This window comes from Lissotriton helveticus, chromosome 6, assembly GCF_964261635.1.
Source record: "Lissotriton helveticus chromosome 6, aLisHel1.1, whole genome shotgun sequence".
Taxonomy (NCBI): domain Eukaryota; kingdom Metazoa; phylum Chordata; class Amphibia; order Caudata; family Salamandridae; genus Lissotriton; species Lissotriton helveticus.
Window position 1 is genome coordinate 800,884,846 of NC_136067.1, and position 13,965 is coordinate 800,898,810.

The window sequence follows — 13,965 nt, forward strand, 5'->3', positions numbered from 1 at the left end:
CGAGACAGCCATCTATGGAAACCTACGAAACCCACACATTTCTGAAAAGTAGACACCCGGGCGCTTCCAAGGAGGTATGGCTTGCGTGGATCCGCCAACGTTCCTTTACCCAGAATCCCTTGCAAACCTCAATTTTAGCAGAAAAAAATCAATTTTTTCACACGTTGTAGTCTGGGAAAGCGTGGCATCACTGGGCTCACACAAATTACCTCCCACCCAGCATTCCCCCAGGTCTCCCGATAAAAACGGTACCTCACTTGCGTGGGTAGCCATAGTGGCTGCAACAGGAAAAGGTCCAAATCTAACAGTGGTGAATATAAAATACCCTGAAGCAATATAACTTTGATTTTTTGGGGGGGAGGCACCTGAGTTTTTGGCCCGGGATGGGTGGTATTCTTTGGAAAGTAGCAAACCCAAACAGTTCTGAAAACTAGACACCCGGGAGAGTCCAGGGAGGTATGGCATGTGTGGGTCCACCAATGTTTTCCTACCCAGAACTCCTTGCAAACCTTAAAAATAGGTAAAAATAGCACTTTTCCAAACATTTTGGCGTGGGATCGCCGTGCCGGCAAAAAAGTCCTACCACCCTGCACTCCCCTTGTTCTCCCAAGTAAAAGGATACCACACCTTAACAGAGTTACTCAAAAGTCAAACATTCAAGCACGGCTATCTATTCCTCAAAGACACACACATACAGGTTGGATTTGGCACGAGGGCGAGTGATGGTTCAGTACATAAAATTTTATTAACAAGATATTTCAAAAAAATGAAATGCTCTGTCAATAAATAAATGCATAAAAACTGAACCAGTGACTCGCAACTCGTGAGCTGTAAAGCCACGACAAGGCACCAACCGTTTTACAGGCCATTCACGCACCTTTCATACCTGATACAAACCAGACCATTGACACCATCCGAATGGAAAAGCAACACATAACAACAATCACAATAAGGGGCAAGGTACACCCTACTGCAGAAATTAGAAAAAAAACAATTATTACTGCACACCCATCTAATCCGCAAGCACACACACATACTGGTTGGATTTGGCACGAGGGTGAGTGATGATTCAGTACATACAATTGGATACGCAAGTAATTTCATCAAAAATGAAATACACTGCGTATAATTGAAAGTATGATAAACTGAACCACTGACTCGCAGCTCGTGAGCTGTAAAGCCACGTCAAGGCACCAACCTCTTTACAGGCCATTCATACACCTTTCGTACGCGTGACACATACAAAACATTCACACCGCCAGCCGCGGACCCATCACATTTCAACACTCACACCAGCAAACAGCGCCATTCAAGGGCCCATCACTTTCACACGCCCACATTTCTGACACTGCAACTACACAAAATGATGGACTGTGTGGAGTGTCACTCAACTAGCAGTGTGTGTAGTGACCAACAGAAAGTAACTACTCACACACCGCCTGCCGAGCGCCAGTCCACCCACACCACCATCCAAGCACCAGACCATGCACACTGCCAGCCAAACACCACTCAGCGCACACCGACAGCCAACTACCACTCCACACACACCACCAGCCAAGCATCACTCCACGCACACCACCAGCCAAGCGCCACTCCACAAACACAACACCATCCAAGCACCACTCCACACACGCCGCCAGCCAAGCACCACTCCACACACACCGCCAGCCAAGCACCACTCCACTCACACCGCCAGCCAAGCACCTAACCATACACTCCGCCAGCCAAGCAAAAATCCACTAACCCCCCCAGCACAACTCCAATCCATGCACTATTCCAGCCAAGCACCAGACCACACACACCACCAGCCAAGCACCTGTCCACGCACACCAACAATCCAAGCACAATCCTGCACACACCACCATCAAAATTAGAATTTTTTAAAGAAATACCACAAATCAAATGTAGAAACCTACAAATCTGCTAACACAAATTCAAAACCTAAATGCTTTGCACTAATGCAAACCTAAAAGCAAACAAAAAAATATTACAGAAAACAAACCAGACAGTACACTTACAAGCTCAATGAAACTCCCAAAACTTCTTTTGTGTGTGGTACGATTTAAAACAAGCTGGCACACACAATCCAGGATTTGAAGGACAGTCAGGACAGTGCATACGAGACTCCCTCCGCACTTCTCTTCGCCAACAGACTCTACATCTTTTAGTGGGTTTGTCTTTTGCAGTTGTGGGAGGAATGTATTCTGGAAAGTGGCAATCTTTCAGTCTAGCCACTTCCTCCACCACTCCAAATCTTGGCACACTTGCCTGTTCCACTAGTACAAGGCTGCCTATTATAGTCTCCTGAAACTTAACAAAAGGCATCTTTGACTCAGGACAAGATTTCTGGAAAACAACAAAAGCATTAAAGGATGCCAAGTGGAAAAGATGGATAGCCAACTTCTTGTACCAAACGTAAGCCTTTCGAAGAGCAGCATAAGGTTCCAACCTCTGATCTACTCTGTCAACACCACCCATGTGCCTATTATAGTCTAAAATGCACACAGGTTTACGCACTTCAGCAGTCTCACCCCGAACTGGCAGAGCTTCAGTGCTTTCGTCATGGATAGTAGTCAGCATGTAAACATCTCTCCTGTCTGAAAACTTCACAGCTAGAAGCTTCCCACATCGCAATGCAGTAGACTGTCCCCGCACAAGCCTTTTGCAAACAAGTTCTATTGGAAAACCTTTCCGGTTACTGCGCATCGTGCCACATGCAACAGTGCCCACTTTGGCCAACTCCTTGAACAAACGCACACTAGTGTAGAAGTTATCTACATATAAATGGTGGCCTTTGTTAAATAATCGTCTACCTAGTTCCCACACAATTTTCTCAGTCACTCCAAAAGTGGACGGACAAGCAGAAGTGTTAATGCTGGAATCCTTACCGGTGTACACCCTGAAATTATAAACATATCCAGTCTCACTGTCACACAGCATATACAGTTTGATGCCATAGCGTGCCCTCTTACTAGGAATGTATTGCCTAAAAACCAAGCGGCCCTTGAACAACACCAAAGACTCGTCCACAGCTATTTCTCTTCCAGGTGCAAACATCTCAGGAAAACGATCAACAAAGTGATCAAGGACAGGCCGAATCTTAAAAAGACGGTCACAATCAGGGTGATCGCGTGGCAACGCTAAATCATTATCAACAAAATGCATCATGCGAAGAAGAAGCATATATCGATCACGAGTCATAAGTGCTGGAAATATAGATGTTGCCATCAAGGGACTAGTGGACCAATAAGAAGACATTGATGGCTTCCTTAGCAAGCCCATCAAAAAAGTTAATCCCAAAAACTTCTTCATCTCTTCAACATATGTGGGAGACCAATGGGTAGCTCTGGAATGGGGCTTAAGGCTGGCACTGTGGTCCCTCAAATACTGCTCTGCATACAAATTAGTTTGCTCCACAATCTCCTGCAAAAACTCATCGTCAAAAAACAATTGAAAATATTGAATTGGCAAAAAATTGTCAGTATCCACTCTACACCCTGGAACACCAGTGAAGTCTGGCAATTCCGGCTGCACCATGCCAGGGGCAACCCAGACGTCATCACTAACATGAGGAGAAGAAGCCACCCTAGCCTGCAGGCCAGATGCCTCTTGCTGCACTACATCAACGGGAACACTAGCATCCCCAGATGCCTCTTGCCTCACTACACCAACAGGAATACTAGCATCCCCAGATACATTTTGCATCTCTTCACCAACAGACGAACTCACATCCCCAGCTGCCTCTTGCATCTCAACATCAACAGAAGAACTCGCATCCCCAGATGCCACTTGCTGCTCAACAACAACAGAAAGACTAGCAGCACCAGATGCCTCATGCTGCTCAACAACAGGAAGACTAGCAGCACCAGATAACCTTTGGCGCACCACAGCAATGTGAAACCTTTTGGGCGCAGCCTTTACCACACTTGCCTGTTCCTGACGAGAAAAAAAGGGAAACCTTGAGGACCTAGGCTGCCGCTCACATGGCTCTTCCCTCTCTACCGGCACATCAATGTCCCTCTCTACCACAGGCACTTCATCAGCACTAGAAGAAGAATCATCATCCGATGATACCATGCGAAGAGAAAACTCACTGCCTGAATCTTCTGCACCTAACTCAAGCTCCGAATCGGAGTCAGTGTCTGGACCATGGTCAGAGGAAGACTCAAAAAGCAAACTAACAACCTGCTTAGCAGTAATCCTGCGAGCAGCCATTATCCTTACAAATCAAGAAGACTACACACACAAGTGAACAACAACCTACACTGTGCAAAGGAAGAAGTAAACAAGGTAGAGTCTTCACACAAAAATCAATACACTCAAAAACAATTCAAATCTAACCAAATATAAGAAGACTCACCAGCACCTACTCTGCTGAAACACAGCAAAAAGAAAGGAAATCCCACTGGAAAGAAAAAAAAACAAGTATAGATTAGACAAAGTACACATCAAGCAGCAATACAAAAAAAAAGTTAACAATCAAGAAACACAAAGCCACACAAACAGCAATAACTTCACTTTTCATAACAACACATTTATCTAGGAAAAATAGTACAAAAAACATTTACTTACCAAGCACATGCAACTACACAAGCTGCAAAACCAGCATTAACCGAACCACAACCTACACCAATACAAACAGCAAAAGCCTGGATCAAAAACAAAGAAGAAAAAAAATAATTTAATACTACATTTCACAAACAACATAACAAATGAATAAACAATACACAAATGTACCCCCAAAATCACATCCACACAGATGGGCCATCAAAAAGGGCAAAACGGACAAAAGTACGGGTTGATTTGCCCACCGGGGGGGGGGGGCCAGAACATCTAAATTTAAAATCCGACCCACCTGAAAGCGACCCTTGCACAATGGGTCACTTCCTACAATCTAAAATAAAATCCCTGGTGCTAGTGAGGGCATTTCCACCGCACAATCGCAATGCTGTGCGCGACCGTGAGCCAGAAATGCCCTGCAAAGAGACATCAGAAGAGAGGAAAATCACTTACCTCTCCCCTGAAGCCTCTTTGCAAACCCCCCCAAATATCTCAAAACCAACCTAACACCTCCAGGCGCAGGAAGCAAATGGCTTCCCGACCGCCTGGGAATCCCTGAAGATGTTGGCGCGTGCTGTGCGCGCTGACATCATCAGGGATTCTCATGGGGAGGGGGACAACAGAATTACTGTGGTTAACTGCGATGCTGGACAGAGGCACTTGCATCCTTGATTTTCACAAGCGCAATCCTAAAACAGTTCCTATGACCAGGAGCTTCTTTCTCCCCATCTGCTGCTCTCAACAGTCTCTGACCATTTATACACATAAGAGGCATGTGAACTCACACAGAAGATCCCCTATTGGCAACGCCCACCAACTAGCGGAGTGCACCATCTTTCCTAAATTTACCCACTATGATGGACAGCTCACTCAAGGGACCTGTGCACACATTGGTGCGATGGCATAGTAACACACACGGACACTGGAGACAAAGCAAGCGCTCGAGTTGCAGCACAAATTCAGAAAAACATTCATCAGCCCAAAAACATTTGTGACCTTCCCACTATGATTCACAGCTCACACAAGGGACCCCTGCGCACATCTGTGCAATTGCATAGTAACGCACACATGGACACTGGAGACAAAGATGGGGCTCGAGTTGCAGCACAAACTCAGGAAAGCAATCATCAGCCCAAAAACATTTGTGAACTTCCCACTATGATGAACAAATGGTCTCTGCTTCCAGATACCTAAGAGCGTTGCTAGTTTATTCAGATAACAACCAACACACACTGGGGTCGATTGTGAAAATATGGTATTGTGTACAAAAAAGGGGAGAAATGCTCCTCTTTTAGGTGTCCCCTCACTCACCAGGGTTGCCCCACGGTGACATGCTTCATCATTGGGGCCATCCCAGTCCTCTACGGGCTGGGGCGTGCTGCGACTTGCGAAAGTTACGTAGGAGCACTTTATTAGACTATGTGTGGTGCATGTGTATTTGAGGAGTGGACTATGTGATGTGTGAAATACCTGCCCAGTAGGTTTACAATAAACTTTATTCTTGCCTCTAGGTGGTAATAAACGGGGTGGAAAGATAGGCTGCCCTAAACGTAATGTGTCCAGATGTACCTATCAACTCCTATCGTCGACATGTTTCGTGCATACCCCAAACACTATGATGGACAGCTCACACAAGGGACCCCTGCGCACATCTGTGCAATTGCATAGTAACGCACACATGGACACTGGAGACAAAGATGGCGCTCGAGTTGCGGCACAAACTCAGGAAAACAATCATCAACACAAAAAAATTTGTGAGCTTCCCACTATGATGGACAGCCCACTCAAGGGACCCCTGCGCACATTTGTGCAGTTGCATAGTAACGCACCCATGGTCAATGGAGACAAAGATGGCGCTAGAGTTGCAGCACAAATTCAGGTAACAATCAACAGCCCAAAAACATTTGTGAGCTTCCCACTATGATGGACAGCTCACTCAAGGGACCCCTTCGCACATGGCATAGTAACACACACATGGTCACTGGAGACAAAGCATGTGTTTGAAAAGCAGCACACAAAAAAAAAACATTCATCAGGCCAAAAACACTAGTGAGCTTTGCCTAGGCAGCACAGGTGTGTTTTTTAGCCACTTCAGAAACACACATCAGTATAAGTAATGAAGGACAGAGGCACTTGCATCCTTCATTACAATGAGCACTATTATTTTACTTTATAAATGACCCCCATCGGCATTTTTGTAGAAAAAACGGCCTTTCAACAACATTGCAGCAAAGAGAAGACTTCATAGATAATGTTCCCCCAACAAGGGGAGCGACCCTTCCCCAAGGGGCCGCTCCCCGAACTACGAAATTGATCATCCATGAAAAAAAAAAAAAAATCCCTAACATTCCTGCTGCACGATCGCACGATCGTGCAGCAGGAAACCTCTAAATGCCACCGAGGGAAAGGAAAAGCCTTTCCTTTCCCTCCTTAGAACCAATACTGAAATCTCCCCCGCCCCAGCCGCAAAACTAACCTGTTTACCATCCGACGCGCAGGAAGCAAATGGCTTCCCTGCGCGTCGGTAAACAAATGGAGCCTCCGGTGACGTCAGCGCGCCTCGCGCGCTGACGTCATTGATGACGCGGGCGGGGAGGGCGGGGGGAGGCAGGGGAAGGTCTTCCCCTGCCATCCCCGCAGAAACTAAAAAAATCGGGCTGACTCGGGGGGAGCGCTGGCGCTTCCCCCGAGGGTGGGGCTCATGACGAGCTGGGCTCGTCATGAGCGTGCGAGGAGGCTACGCCATGACGAGCCCAGCTCGTCATCAGCCCCGAAGGGGTTAATAAAGTTCAGTACTAAAGAGTGAAAAATAAATACAGTTAAGTACCGGAGAGTGGAGAAAATACGCAGAGGACATTGTCCATCTTTCCGTTATTCGCCACTTCTTTTCATTTTGCAAGACTAATTAGTTCGTATTGTATTTTTAGGGGATAAGATTGAGTTTATTTAAAATGGGTGCTGATTGTCATTGTGCAATAAGACAGAAAACTCGACTACCTCGACTGGTGATATGTCTCGCTAGAGTATTCAAGGCACCTCAAGTTGGTAGACATTCATTAGTGTAGAGGTTTTGTAGAGAGGCACATGTATAGCTTTCTTATCTTATGAGTCTCTTAAGGCCTAATCTACTTAGATAGAGGTTGTAGTGTCTAATTGGAAAATGGGTGCCACGGTATATTATCATTTAATCCGTCTATGTTGGTTTTTAGACGGTCCACCCATCTCTGCTCCTTTTCATGCAGGGTTCTTTCAGTGTTGTGGATTTTGTTGTGTAGCATTTCTATGACTGTCCATCTGAGGTCTTCTGCCTTGTGGCCTTGTTCTAAAAAATGGGCACACAATTTTGTTGTGTTTTTCTTGGTTTTAATATTACTCTCATGTTCCCCAATCCGCATCTTTACTTTCCTGGTTGTCATCCCAATGTACTTCTTTCCACAAGGGCATGTCACCATGTATATTACATGTGTTGAATTGCAATTTGTATGCAGCTTTTGTGTCCAAGTAAGTGTGTTTGTTGCAGTAGTTAGTTTGCACAGCAGACAGGTGCCACAAGGATAGTGGCCTCTTATTGGTGCCATCTAGAAGTTCCTTGTCATTGGGATATTCAGACGTTTCTGTGGTCGTGTGTGTACAAGTATGTCTTTTATTTTCCGGGTACGTTTATTCGCGAATCTCGGTTTTGGCCAATTGAATCTTCCTGTTGTTAAAATTCGCCAATTTTTGTTCACAATCTTTTGTACATCATATGTTGCTGAACAAAATGTTGTTACACATGTCATCAAGTCAGTGATCGTTTTTTTTATTGTGGTCTGGAGAAGGCTCTAGGCTGATATTTTGCTCTTTTAAGGCATTTCGCTATTGTTTTCTGTGGCTAATCTCTTTTTTTTAATTTTTGGCTGAGTTCTTTTGCTTGTGATCTGAAGTTGTTGGTCTTACTGCAGTTACGTTTAAGCCTCAGGAATTGGCTGTACGGTAAGTTATCGCGCAGTGGTTTCGGATAGAAACTCAGATATGATAAAAGTCTGTTCTTTGAGGTCGGTTTTGAGTAGGTCTTAGTCTCAATCTGTCGATTTTCGATGAAAATTGTTATGTCGAGAAAATCCAGACTTTTGCTGTCTGCTGTAAAGGTAAATTTCAGACATTCATCTTTCTGGTTGAGCCAATCAATTAATATGTTGAGGTCTTTGTAATTTCTCCAAAGCATAACGATATCATCTATATATCGTTTCCAAAACAATATATTAGCTGCAAATGGGTTGGCATCATTCAACACATGTTGGGACTCAAACTCACTGACATACAATCCTGCTACAGATGGAGCAAACGCACTACCCATGGAAGTTCCATGGCTTTGTATAAATAGTGTTCCATCATATTCGAAAAAGTTCTCTGTTAACGCTAGACGGCAACATTCTAATACAAAGTGTCTGGGAGTTCGGTGATTCCATTCTGTCATAAATAAGATGTTTTCTAGAGTCTGTAGTGTTTCTTTTTGCGGTAGGCTAGTATAGAGTGATTCAACATCTAGTCCTACTAGTAACATCGTTTCCTGCTCGAAGCTCATACCAGTGAGTAGATTGAGGAGGTTTCTTTCTGTTGTTCTTTAATTGGTCTGCCCCTTTCATTAGTGCTTGCTCAAATGTTTGTATTTCAATAGGGACCATGTTGCTCGGAGGGTTGAATGTTGATTTGATTCTCAAGTTGGTATCTCCATCATTTTCCCTGGGTTCTTTTCCTGAGAAGTATGCCTTGAGTTTTAATGTTCTACAAAACTCCGCTAGTTCGCATTTCAATTTGAAGACGTCTAATATGGGTGTCGGGACAAATCCTAATCATTTATTTAGGACTTTAGTTTGATCTTCTGATAACACAGTATCTGTAAGATTCACTATTAGTGATTTGTTTTGCTGGTGCCTGGTTTCTCTGATGACATACTCCTGGTCATCATGTTTCGTTGTTGGTCTTGCCACGTGAGATTTTTTCTGCGTCCTTTATGTTGGTTTTGGCCTCTCGCTAAAAAAGGCTGTTGGTGGGAATTTTCTGCTCCTATTATTTGTTGTCCCATCATTTGAGGCATTGGTGGCATTCCTGGATTGTAAGGATGCATCCACCCTGGATATTGTGGCATGTATGGTCGAAAGTATGGTATATTTTTCCCTCTAATGTTTTCACCATTTCTCTTGATTTTGCCTCTATTTCTTTTCTACCATCAACTGCACTTTGTAGAACTGTGAGCACTACTTATTATACACGGCATTTACCCTTCGCATCTGACCACATTTCCATTACTAACTCTTATTTTTCATAGCCACTTAAAAGATATGTGTTTGTAATCAACTGTTTGACAAAGGTCCAGCTTATTTTGCACTATTTATGATCTATGAATGTTGTAAAAAAAAATGGGCTCATTGGTTGAGGGGAATGGATGCCCCACCCAGGAAAAAACCACAAACCTTATCATGTCGAACTAACTTAACCTTTGCTTAACCATCTGGGGCCCGATTATGTACAGGGCACACTTTCCCTGTTTGTGCCCGGTCCACCTTAAAACCTGTGCACCAGCCGCAAACAGGTAAAGTGCACCCTATTATAGAATGAGTTGCCCACAGAACAGAAGTGAATTCACGCTGTAACCCAGGGCAGCACATTCAGGTGAAAAACGGAGCGTCTTTGAAGCAACCACTCTGTGTTCCACTGGCAGGTGGTGTGAGAAGTTGGCCTGGTATATGATGTCCACAGTTCTGTGGGCACCCTGTATCAGTCCAAACAATCCCTTATGGTGGTGGTTTTAAGTCAACCTTATAGACAAGCTATCCTAGGGGTAGCATGGACTAAGCAACCTTAAAGGCTTAACTCCAAAGGACATGTGAAGCCAGCTGTTTTACCATATACAATCCTGTAATATCAAATGAAAGGACACCACACAAGTTATATATTATCAAAATATATGCATTTATTTTTAGAATAATCCCCACTACTCTTTATGAGCAATGAAGCACAAGCGTTTATATAAAAGCACAGTATAACATAGACAAGTTGCACGTTTTTGGATGAGGCCTGTGGCCACTCAAACCATATATCAAAAAAGTGGTATAACAATCACTAATCGATGGGAGGTAAGGCCTAGGGCCTTGTGAATCGCTGGGACTACACTGGACTAACAGCAGTTAGGACGGGAGTAGCCTGCGGGATTCGGGTGCAGTGCGGGAAGCACGGCTTGCACCAATGCAAAGTCAATGGTGCGTAAAAGTTACAAAGTTATTGCAAAAGGAGTCTTCCGACTGCACTAGGATTACCAAACTTTAGACGTAGGCACTAGAGATGTGTACCAGTGTAGGAACACCGGCGCTAGTAAGTTACCTCACCCACAGGAAGCGGGTGCACAGGTGCCAATCTGTGTCGGGTTTCGTCACGCAGTTCGATGGTGCCTGAGGATGAAGATGCTGCAGGCGTCCAGAAGAGAAGTGTCCGGTGCGATCCAAGGGTGGATCGAAGTTGAAGGGTACCTGAAAGCAGAGGGGACAGAGTCTGGGTCACTAGCCAGTGACCAGGAAGGAACCAGGAAGGAACCAGGCGATGTCAGGTGCAATCAGGTTGATGACAGGTGCCTTGTCTCCGCTGCCACGTGGACTCTGGGGCACCAAGGATATCCTGGAGTGGATCACGAGCTGTCCTACAAAGGCTCTCACTGTCGGCAGTGTTGGCTGCCGGATCGGAGTCAACAAGCCTTGGCAACGGCAACACACGCAGGATTCAAAGAAGGCTTAACACTCAGACCAGCAAGGTCAGAGCGGGTGCTCCTTTTCAGGGGAGCGAGGGCCAATCAGGAGCAACCAGACTAGCTGTGTAAATTTGTAGGTTCGTTGGTTCTGGGGCCACTAGCCAAGGGGCAAGCGACCGGACCAGCGCGTCAAGCAGAAAAATGCAAAAGGGCCCCACGCAGCACTCGTCATGTGTGGAGGGGTGAGCTTCAGTGCAAAAGCTGCTCGGGGCTAGAGCTTTTCGAACCCCAATGCACAGCTTCAAGGGAGCCTTGGTTGCTGCACAGTCAGCGCTTTGTGGTTTATCCAAGATGGCCGCTCCCACGCTTCAGGTCGCATCCACGGGTCTCAGCTCTGCATAGACTGTGGATCGGGCTGTTGGAAGGCAGGAAAGCTGGCTCTTATTGATCTCTGTTGTTCGAGTTCCGGCGGGAACTGCAACAAAGCAAACGTCGAGGTGCTGGATGGTGCCTGTTTGCACAGGGTGGTCACTCCTTGACCACAAGGGAGATTCTTCAGTCTTACACGTCGAGTGGGATGTCGAAGGGTCCAGAGTTTCGTTTCATAAATTTCAGTCAGGATAATCTGATGTGCATTGGCACTGCTCCCACCTAAATTCCAAATCTGGGGGCTGGATTACCTGCTAGGTCCCTCATATGGGTGGGACCCAGGAAGGGGGTGGTTACACCCCTTTCCTTTATCCAGTTTGCCGCCAGGACTGGGGCTTGAGTGCCCCAGAACCGGTTTGACTGGAATCTGCCCAGGGACACCTTGTGCGCCCCAGGCAGTGTCTAGTTTCATTCAACCCTCCCTGCTACAATCCACTATCACCTGTCTGGGGTGTTGTAACACCTCCCTGTGACAGAAGATCCTTTGATCAAGCCTCCTCTGTCGAGTTTCGGTCAGCATCAAGAGGGCAGACCAGTGTCTGTGGCAGCAGCATCCATTTTGTGATGCTGGGGCTCTGGTTAGGATTAACCGCATTTGCAGTAAGTAACATGTCTTCTCCCTCTAGAAGGGTGGAATGCTACCCCCATCGCCAGAATTGGCGAGGGGGTAGTATTCCAAAATGTATGACACCAAACACGACATGTTTTGATAAAGCCAAACCAAAGTTAGCATTAACCGCGAGGATTATAATGCACTTAAGAGTATATGGTATGGCAGTATCACTAGAACAGCTATAAGGAAATGGTTCCGAAAGCTGCAGACACGCTCAGCTCATGCTAGAGCACTATCTCACATAAAACCAAGCACTCTGCCTCCAGGATTGTTAAGGCCTGCCATAGGAGTGACTTATAGGTATATATGTGTCCAGATATAGGTTTAGACATAGGTATACTACATCTAAGCAAGGGGTGATTACACCACCTTGCCCCAGCTGTGTGAACAGCCAGTTGTGTCGATTTAAGTACCAGCCAGGGGTGGCAAAAGATATGCTGCAGCCCCTGGTAGGCCTTGGATGCACCTATGCCCTGAGCACAGGGGCTGACAAGGTGTCCAGTACCAAATTGGTGATGTACCTATAGTACATGGAGTCCATTTAAAGAGAGAGCAGCTAGCCTGGGGCCCTGCTTAGCAGGATCCCAGGTCAACTAAGTCGAAAACCAGCTAAACACAAGGCAAAAAATCTGGGGTAACCATAGTCAGGTATCCACCTTCCTACAGGTGGCAACCTGCTTGCACTTTTAAGGGGGATATTTCTGAGGGTTCCATAGAACCTCTTAACCCCCTCCAGAGGGCAACTATAATAGGGGTGCACCAACAGACACCTTTTAGGTGGTGCACTGTTAGTGCATCCCTTGACAGCTTTTTTGCCTCTGCGACAGCGTCTATAAAATGGCGCGAGTGCCATTTTATAGATGCTGGCATCTATAAAATGGCAGCGTAGCAGTAAAAGAGTAGTGCATGGGTTATTCTATGAATGCATAGATAGTACATGGGTGATTGTATGAGTGCAAGAGTAAAGTCTAGGTGGTTGCATGTGTGTAGTGGTAGTTCCTGGGTGATTGCAGAAGTGCATAAGTAGTGCCTAGGTTAAATGAGTGCATAGGAAGTACCTGGATGATATTATAAGTGCATAGGTACTGCCTGAGTGATTGAAGGACTGCATGGGTAATATATAGGTGAGTGCTTGAGTGCTGGGTAAATGTGTGGGTCATTGGAGGAGTGCATGGGTAATGCCTAAGTGATTGCATGAGTGCAGGGGTAAGGTGTTGGTAATTAGAGAAGTGCATGAGTAATGTCGGCCTGATTGCATGAATGCAAGAGTAATGTCTGGAACGTTGCATAACTGTAGTGGTAGTGCCTGTGTGAAAGGAAAAGTGTATAAGTAGTGCCATGGTGATTTTTTTAAGTGCATGGGTACTGGCTGGATGATTGGAATGCATGGATACTGCCTGGGTGATTGCAGCAGTGACAGAGTACTGTCTGGGTTATTCTATGAGTGCATTCCTGGTGCCTGGGTGATTGCATGAATGCAATAGTATTGTCTGGGTGGTTTCATGAGTGAAGAGGTGTGGCTCACTGGTTAGAGGCGGCAGACCTGTAAGCAGAGAACGGCCCGGGACCAGGGTTCAATTCCCGACGCGGCAGGGTCTTGGACCAGGGTCAACGGACTCGATAATTCTCACCTCAGTGCCTA